General features: G+C 35.9%; 1 pseudogene; it reads right to left on the bottom strand.

Annotated features, from left to right (window-relative positions):
* The window catches only part of LOC129647306 (3-ketoacyl-CoA thiolase, mitochondrial-like), a 187233-nt pseudogene extending 177224 nt beyond the window's left edge, over positions 1-10009 (bottom strand).
* Between the last annotated feature and the right edge of the window lie 247 nt (positions 10010-10256).

Below are 10256 nucleotides of genomic sequence, written 5' to 3' on the forward strand. Positions count from 1 at the left end.
GGCTGCAGTCACCATCTGCAGTGATTTTGGAGCCCAGAAAAATAAAGTCTGACACTGTTTCCACTGTTTCCCCATCTATTTCCCATGAAGTGATGGGACCCGATGCCATGATCTTCATTTTCTGAATGTTGAGCTTTAAGCCAACTTTTTCACTCTCCACTTTCACTTTCATCAAGAGGCTTTTGAGTTCCTCTTCACTTTCTGCCATAAGGGTGGTGTCATCTGCATATCTGAGGTTATTGAGATTTCTTCCAGCAATCTTGATTCCAGCTTGTGCTTCTTCCAGTCCAGCTTTTCTCATGATGTACTCTGCATAGAAGTTAAATAAACAGGGTGACAATATACAGCCTTGACATACTCCTTTTCCTATTTGGAACCAGTCTGTTGTTCCATTTCCAGTTCTAACTGTTGCTTCCTGACAGGCAAACAGATTTCTCAAGAGGTAGGTCAGGTGGTCTGGTATTCCCATCTCTTTCAGAATTTCCCACAGTTTATTGTGATCCACACAGTCAAAGGCTTTGGCATAGTCAATAAAGCAGAAATAGATGTTTTTCCGGAACTCTCTTGATTTCTCCATGATCCAGCGGATATTAGAAATTTGATCTCTGGCTCCTCTGCCTTTTCTAAAATCAGCTTGAACATCAGGAAGATCACGGTTCACATATTACTGAAGCCTGGCTTGGAGAATTTTGAGCATTACTTTACTAGCATGTGAGATGCGTGCAATTGTGCGGTAGTTTGAGCATTCTTTGGCATTGCCTTTCTTTGGGATTGGAATGAAAACTGACCTTTTCCAGTCCTGTGGCCACTACTGAGTTTTCCAAATTTGCTGGCATATTGAGTGCAGCACTTTCACAGCATCATCTTTCAGGATTTGAAATAGCTCAACTGGAATGCCATCACCTCCACTAGCTTTGTTCGTAATGAATGCTTCCTAAGGCCCACTTGACTTCACATTCCAGGATGTCTGGCTCTAGGTGAGTGATCACACCATCGTGATTATCTGGGTTGTGAAGGTCTTTTTTGTATAGTTCTTCTGTGTATTCTTGCCACCTCTTCTTAATATCTTCTGCTTCTGTTAGGTCCATACCATTTCTGTCCTTTATCAAACCCATCTTTGCATGAAATGTCCCCTTGGTATCTCTAATTTTCTTGAGGAGATCTCTAGTCTTTCCCATTCTGTTGTTTTTCTCTATTTCTTTGCATTGATTGCTGAAGAAGGCTTTCTTATCTTTTTTTGCTATTGTTTGGAACTCTGCATTCAGATGCTTATATCTTTCCTTTTCTCCTTTGCTTTTTGCTTCTCTTCTTTTCACAGCTATTTGTAAGGCCTCCCCAGACAACCATTTTGCTTTTTTGCATTTCTTTTTCTTGGGGATAGTCTTGATCCCTGTCTCCTGTACAATGTCACGAACCTCATTCCATAGTTCATCGGCACTCTATCAGTTCTAGGCCCTTAAATCTATTTCTCACTTCCACTGTATATTATTCCACTGTATATTATTATTTGTTCCACAAATAAGGGATTTGATTTAGGTCATACCTGAATGGTCTAGTCGTTTTCCCTACTTTCTTCAATATGTCTTAATGTGGCAATAAGGGGTTCATGGTCTGAGCCACAGTCAACTCCTGGTCTTGTTTTTGCTGACTGTATAGAGCTTCTCCATCTTTGGCTGCAAAAAATATAATCAATCTGATTTCGGTGTTGACCATCTGGTGATGTCCATGTGTAGAGTCTTCTCTTGTGTTGTTGAAGAGCGTGTTTGCTATGACGAGCGCATTTTCTTGGCAAAACTCAAAATTCCTTAATACACAACTTTAAATCAACAAAAACCCAAACTCAGAAAACAAAAGCAAAATTTCTAGTACTAACAGTCTTTCAGTCTGAAAGTTATTTAAATGGATATGTAAGTATTTGGCACTGTCACAATACCTAAAGAAAAAAAAATCTTATAAAAATGCAAGATTCTACTGAATATGTAAATAATTTCATTTCATATAATTAATTTACTGTATTTCCAAATTTTATTTCTAAATATTTCTGAATCAAAACTAATTAATTAAATTGTATTTAATGCCTTTGCTCTTTTGCATATAGTTTAAATGAGGGGCTCAGTGGTAAAGAACCCACCTGCCAAGCAGGAGACATGGATTCAATTCCTAGGTTGGGAAGATCCCCTGAAGAAGGAATTGACAGAGCACTCAAATATTCTTGTCTTGGTAATCCTATGGATAGAGGAGTCTGGTGGGCTACAGCCCATGGGATCACAAGAGAGTTGGCCCGACTGCAGACTAAAAACACAGCATAGTTTATACAGGTGCTTAAATTTTAGATATTATATAAAACTTCATCATCTAATCACATAGCCATATTCTTCTCCATCTACATTTGGGAGCTGTCCCCCACTACCAAGTAAGTATTTTTCTTCATCACTGCATGCTTTTTACTCCTGTGATAACTAGGATACAAGCATGGCCCCCATTCTCAAGTGTCTCAGGTACCCTCACGGCATCACTTTGTGTTTCATGTCAATGTCTCCCTATCTTAGGAGATTTTATATAGTGGATTACATAATGACTCACATTTAACAGACGTTATCTACAGAGAAAAAAAAGACCCTATTCCCTTAACTCTCACTTTTTAATACCAAGAAAGCAATTTAATCACCTCAGTCTTTGTCAAATGTCCAAATTTGTTGCTGAATGTAAGGAAATTATGCTTGGCCATCCCCTCTAGAACCAAAAAAAAAAAAAAAAAAAGGAAATGCAAGTCCTAGAAAAAGATGGTAGAAAAAATTCCTGGGAATATAAAAAAATTAATATATGCTCACTTATTCTTTTCAATATATTGTGGACCAATTTATATGTTTAATTTATCTCTAAAAAATTTCTGCTTTATAAAATTATGAATTCATTATATATTATTTAATTCTACTCACCATTAATGGACATTTTGTTCCTAATTCTATAATCACTTTACAGTAAAAATATCACTGGGAATTTAAAATTATGAATTATAATTCTACAATTTTTCAATTCATTTAAGATAAAGTTTTCAGTCCTTTGGGCTTCCCATGTGGCTCAGCTGGTAAAGAATCCACCTTCAATGTGGGAGACCTGGGTTCAGTCCCTGGGTTGGTAAGATCCCCCGGAGAAGGGAAAGGCTACCAACTCCAGTTTTCTGGCTTAGAGAATTCCAGGACTCTAAAGTCCATGGGGTTGCAAATAGTTGGACATGACTGAGCTGCTTTCACTTTCACTTTCAGTCATTTTCATCGTCATATTAAATGATTACTGGAAAATGATTACAGTTAGGTAATCGACTATTTAATAAATACATGTTAATACAACTTTTCTTAATGCAATCATATAAAAATAAACATTTGTTGAACTAAAAGATTCTTTGTTGAATACCTTTTCCTTATAAATAGTATGTATATTAACAAATCTATAAAAGAAAAGATTATTTGGTTATGGTTGAGATACATTTGCAAAGTAATAGCAGAAACCTACTTGCAGTTATAACTAGAGTGTAACTCAATACATAGGTTCTTCCTGAAACACACTATACAAACACTACCTTTGTTATCAAATTGACAAAAATGTTAAAATCACTGAGAAAAAGAACATCATATGAGTTAATGAGCATGGAAAATTTGTAATGCTGCCACTACAGAAAATGTTGGTTTGGGGGTCATTTAAACTTTATAGACTATAGTAATTTCTATCATAATTCTGATATCTGCATTTTTATACTATCCTGTTAAAGACATTTTTCATTGGTTTGTTGCAGGGCAAGGATCCCCTGAATCTTTTTTCTTATCCCCTCCCCAAATTAAACACAAATATTATTTAATATTTTCACACAAAAGAAAACTCCACAACTCAAAAGGTCCAAGAATTATCAAAAAATGCAGTTAGTACCAGTATACATATATCATAAGCTCAGTTTTAATTTAAGTAAGATTTGTTTTCCTTTTTTCCCATTTTTTTCTTTGTAAAATAATATTTCTGTATATGTTTTTTTTAAGTACTAAAAATGTAAAACCTATCAGAAGATATCTTTTTATCATAAATTTTTCTTCAGTGGCTTTTTGTGTGTATTACCACATGGCTGTCCATTACTTTATGGCTCAGTTCTTAAAGAATCAGGCTGCCTGTGAAACCACATCTTGATAAGAATCATCCAGCCATGGCATATCCCTAAGCATCTGGTTTGGGAAAATGGAATACATAGTCTAAGCATCTACACATCTGTATGAAACACACTGGAGCTGGTTTCATTTGTTTGTTTCCTTTCTACAGTTTAGAAAATGAAAGCTGACGCATTTGAGGCTTACAATAATGATAGCAAATATTCTAAAGGCTTTCATATGCAAAATATTTTAATTGCCAAAGACGAGGAATAAATTTTGGCTCACTTTCACTGAAACTTCTGTCCTTGGGACTTTGCTTCATTTTTCACAGCTTGTATTATTAGTATTCCATCAAATTTTGCATAAGATTTCTTTCTCTTGATGCCTTAAACATAGACACAAAAATCAACCCCCACCCCCACCTCAATAAAAGAATAGAATTCAGTCTCACACTGAAATTGAATTTCATAACTAATGTTCAGGCTACAGTAATGTTCTTAGAAATTTTACATAATAACGAATAAATCAGCAAATCTAGTCTATTCCACTTTGAAGCACCAGGCTTTTGAAATTCTTAAGAAACTGTGATGGTGATATAAAACCTGAAGAGATGTGAAGTCTAACTAAAGCAACATTTCTTTCAGAAAAAAAAAATTTATTATGAAAGCATCAATTGGTATGAACTCAAATGCTCTTGATTTCTAGTCCTTGTGTTCTCCTTCTACTTAAGACAGTTGAAATAGATTAGCCTTTGCAGTCTCATTTACAATTTGATGAGGTCATTAGATGTATTTTTGGCCAGTATAAAGTAAGATGAAATAATACCTACAATATAAATGTCTGACTCATTAAAAAAAAAAAATCATGTTTGATTCTGTCACTATCTTTCTCCATCTCCCAGCAGTTGAGACAGAGACACCGTCACTGTATTCTAGGGTTCCGTGGGATGACAATGCCACAAATAGAAGGCATTGGCGTTATTGAGATTCCTCACACATTACTAAGTACTTATTTATAAAAGTATTTATTTAATAAAAATATTTATTAAACCTCATTTTGATTTTAGGGTTTAATAGCAATTATTGTATTCTGACTTCATCTTCAAAACTATCTTGACTATTTTTAGTCCTTTAAATTTCCATAACATTTTTTTGGAATCAGCTGGTAAACTGCCAAACACACATGCACACATGCGTATACACACCCAAAAAACAGCTGCTGGGATTGGCATTGCAATTGTCTTTAATCTATTTATAGATTAATTTTAGGACAGTTTACAGCCCAGCCTGAGAGTATTAAACTTCTCCCCCAAGGCCATCACATATCCCTTTATTAAGTTCTAGTTATTTTTTTCAATATTCCATTATAGTTTTCTATGTAAATGTCTTGTTTATTTTTTCAATAGATACGGTATTGGATAATTTTAGTTTTCTAAATTATGTATTTTTAATTTCTTTGTTTTTTATCATTTATTGCTAATGTATGCAAAAATATTATTTTTAATTTTTTGAGGTATAACATACAGCAAAGTGCACTGATCTTAAATGTACAGCTTGCTAAAAGGTTACATATGTTCATAGTAGTGTAACAAACACAGAGATCAAGAAAAAGAATTTTTGCAGAAACCAGTAAGTTCTCTTCTCTTACATAAGAGAAGTAACCATGAAATAGACCCTATTCTAACTTCTACCACCTTAGATTATGTATATATATTTTAAATTTCTGTAAATGGAACCATATAATATATACTCTGTGGTCTCTTGTGCTCAATATAAAGTTTGAGATTTATTCATATTGTTACTTATAACAATAGTCCATCCAGTTTCATTGCTGTATATGACTACACGAATATAGTTTTATTTACTTATATATTCTCATGTTGATGAATGTTTGGATTATTTCCCATTTTGTCAATTAGGGGAAAGAAGCATGATTAATATATCTGTATGGATTCTGATTCAGGACAATGATATAAGGTGAACCTGAGTCAATGTCCTCCCACAGATACATCAAATCTACAGCTACATACAGAGAAGTTCCTCTGAAAAACAGTAAAATCTGGTATGTAACTAACCCTTTACATCAGGCAAATGAGGGAGAAACCACCTATAAGCAAGTAGGAATATCTGAGACCCAATCTCTTTGTAAATCCTACCCCTAGTGCAGCAACCCATAATCGAGAGGAAACTCAAAAACCCAGAGCTTTTCCCTAAGAAAAGGTTTATACCCCAGCTTTTAGGAGCAACACATGAGAGATGAGCCCCCAAAGCATCTGGCTTTGAAGACCAGTGGGCCTTACAATCTACCAGAACTGCAAGGCTGTGGAGAACTGACCAATGACTCTTAAAAGAGTGCTCAGCCTTCCACTGAAGACTGGTCTGCAGCCCCCACCGCCCAGGCCACGGAATGGGTAGGAACCACCACCGAGTGGTCGTAAGCTCTTCTTCCAGACACTTGTAGAACTTCCACAAACTTCCACCAAAATGGAAATTTGGTTGATGGAAAATAAACTGTTTCTAAAAAAAAAAAAAAAAAAAAAAAAAAAAAAAAAAAAGGCCTATTCTTATGGACTTCACAGCTCAAGGATCTAGTGCAGAAGCAGCCCTTTGAAAAGCATCCAGACTTTTTTTGGGGAAAAAAAATCATTTGCTAATTTTAACATCTTGGTTTGAGCGGCAATGCCCTGCTGGGATACTCTCCAGTAATAGAAGCAGGCAGATTCCAACTTCCTGCCCTCCTACCCCCTTGCTAAAGCTGGTAGAAACCACCATTTTTTTCCTCCTTCCTTCCAAATAGGTGCCATCCTTATGCTGTAGCCACAGGCACTATTTTTATACTTGCCCTCTGGCTAACTAAAACCTTCAGATGCCATCTTTTTAAAAATTGATTTTCTTTTTTCTTTTCTCTATTTTCTTTTTCTTTTACAAGAGGAGCCATCTTTCCACTCCCCTTCTGTCATGCTTGAGAATGACAGTGTTCCCAGAGGGAGCTTGTACACATAATCTCTTGCCACATTTTGACTGTGTTGATCACAATAAACTGTGGAAACTTCTGAAAGAGATGGGAATACCAGACCACCTGACCTGCCTCTTGAGAAATTTGTATGCAGGTCAGGAAGCAACAGTTAGAACTGGACATGTAACAACAGATTGGTTCCAAATAGGGAAAGGAGTAGGTCAAGGTTGTATATTGTCACCCTGCTTATTTAAATTATATGCAGAGTACATCATGAGAAACGCTGGGCTGGAAGAAGCACAAACTGAAATCAAGATTGCTGGGAGAAATATCAGTAACCTCAGATATGCAGATGACACCACCCTTATGGCAGAAAGTGAAGAGGAACTAAAAAGCCTCTTGATGAAAGTCAAAGAGGAGCGTGAAAAAGTTGGCTTAAAGCTCAACATTCAGAAAATGAAGATCATGGCTTCCGGTTCCACCACTTCATGGCAAATAGATGGGGAAACAGTGGAAACAGTGTCAGACTTTATTTTTGGGGGCTACAAAATCACTGCAGAGGATGACTGCCGCCATGAAATTAAAAGACGCTTACTCCTTGGAGGAAAAGTTATGACCAACCTAGATAGCATATTCAAAAGCAGAGACATTACTTTGCCAACAAAGTTCCATCTAGCCAAGGCTATGGTTTTTCCAGTGGTCATGTATGGATGCGAGAGTTGGACTGTGAAGAAAGCTGAGCGCCGAAAAATTGATGTTTTTGAACTGTGATGTTGGAGAAGACTCTTCAGAGTCCCTTGGACTGCAAGGAGATCCAATCAGTCCATTCTAGAGGAGATCAGTCCTGGGTGTTCTTTGGAAGGAATAATGTTAAAGCTGAAACTCCAGTACTTTGGCCACCTCATGCGAAGAGTTGACTCATTGGAAAAGACTCTGATGCTGGGAGGGATTGGGGGCAGGAGGAGAAGGGAACGACAGAGGATGAGATGGCTGGATGGCATCACCGACTCGATGGATGTGATTTTGAGTGAACTCCGGGAGATGGTGATGGACAGGGAGGCCTGGTGTGCTGAGATTCATGGGATTGCAAAGAATCAGACACGACTGAGTGACTGAACTTAACTGAGCCAATTTTTGCAACTGCCCCACAGGAGATAATTATTGATTGAGCATTTATAATGTCTTTCAGCCTCTCTTCATAGGTCTCTTAAACTAAAATCCTACACGCCTATTTTTGGACCATGCCCCCCAACTCTGACACTTGAACCAGAATATGGAGGCAGTACCATTGCCGTCAGTGAGCCATAGAACACTACATTCTTCTCAGCTGGGTCAACACTCTATTGTTGTTCAGTAACTAAGTTGTGTCCAACTCTTTGTGACCCCATGGACTGCAGCATGTCAGGCTTCCCTGTCCTTCACCATCTCCCAGAGTTTACTCATGTCCATCGAGTTGGTGGCACCATTCAACCATCTCATCCTCTGTTGTCCTCTTCTCCTCCTGCCTTCAGTATTTCCCAGCATCAGGCTTTTTTCCAGTGAGTTGGCTCTTTGCATCTGGTGACCAAAACACTGGAGCTTCAGCTTCAGCATCAGTCCTTGTAATGAATATTCAGGGCTGATTTTCTTTAAGATTGACTGGTTTGATCTCCTTGCTGTCCAAGGGACTCTCAATTTTTTCAAAATTTAGAGATGCCCTTAAAGAACTGGAAATATTGTGTTGTCAGCAAACTGAGGCAATAGCTGAATGAAGAATATTTTAATAGGGCCAAAATTAGTTTGTGAGTTTTGGTAATAAATTATTTAAACACACTGGATTTGACAGGTTAAGAATATTATTTTTCTAGAATTTTAGCTACACCAAAAACTCCATACAAGCAACATGCATTTAATTAAAAACAAAACATTTCACACTCAAGAGCTAAACATAGTGAAGAATTATAAACTATGCTATTTCTTTCCTTTAGAAGCAAATTTAAGTGGTAATATTACATGACTAATACTTGATTTTATGCATCTACATATGATCCAAAATAAAAATATCAAGATAACCTATAATAGTAAATACAATGCAGAAATGCTAAGTAATGTATGTACACTCACATTTTTATTTAGATAATTGGATTTAATCTAACCATAATGTTTTATACCATGCTCTTTAAAAGCATTTTTATTATGAAATATGACAGAGAAATTTGCATAAAATTTAAACAATTATTGAGGTGATTTTTCTGTAATTCTCAAGTAAGTTTGAAAAAATAATGTATTTAGAAACTTTCATATGACTTCTTGACCATAACTTCCTCTATGCCCCCAGCAGTAGCTACTAACCTTTGTGGCATTTACTCCCTTATTTTTCTTACTTATTTTACTAGTATCTAAACAAAGTTTGGATTTTAAGTGTAATCATACTACATATATTCTTTTGTGTCTTTCAACAGTATGTCCTTAAGCTTCTTATTTGTATTTTGCTTATTTATGCAATCATTTCATTTTCATGATTCTACAATTTTCCATAATATCAATGCATGATGATTTGTTTATATATTCTATGGTTACTTGTGTTGTTTCGAGCTCTGGTGTGTTACAAACACTGTTATCATAAACCTTGTGCATGTTTATGAATAAGCTTCCATTCTTGTGAAATATATACCCAAGCATGGGACTGTTGAGTTACATGTCATGTTTGTTTTTTGCTTTACTAGACAGATACCACCCATTCTTTTCACAATATAGTTTTTACAATTACATATTGGCATTATCAAAGAATTCCAGTTGCTCCACATTCTCCCAATATTTGTTCATACTTTATAATTTCTTCAAATTGCTGGATGTGTGATGCTAATTGTGTTTGACTTATCAATAGCACTTACCTGATTCCCAACAAGAGTGAACATATGTTCATCTTTATTAGGCATTGGGAGTTATTTTGTTGTTGTCATGAAGTCACATTTTATATTCTTTACCAAGATATCTCTTTTTCTTTTATTATTTACTGGTTAGTATGCTTTGTATATTCTGGATACAAAGTATTTGCATGTTATAATCATTTAAAAATTTTTTCCCACTCTATGACTTGTCTTTAAGTCTGTGTACTCTCAGGAGGAAAAGAAACTAGGAGTGGCATTACAAATGTTATGGGTCACTTTTGTGAAGTAAAGAGTT

Source organism: Bubalus kerabau, chromosome 3 (assembly GCF_029407905.1).
Source record: "Bubalus kerabau isolate K-KA32 ecotype Philippines breed swamp buffalo chromosome 3, PCC_UOA_SB_1v2, whole genome shotgun sequence".
Lineage (NCBI taxonomy): Eukaryota > Metazoa > Chordata > Mammalia > Artiodactyla > Bovidae > Bubalus > Bubalus kerabau.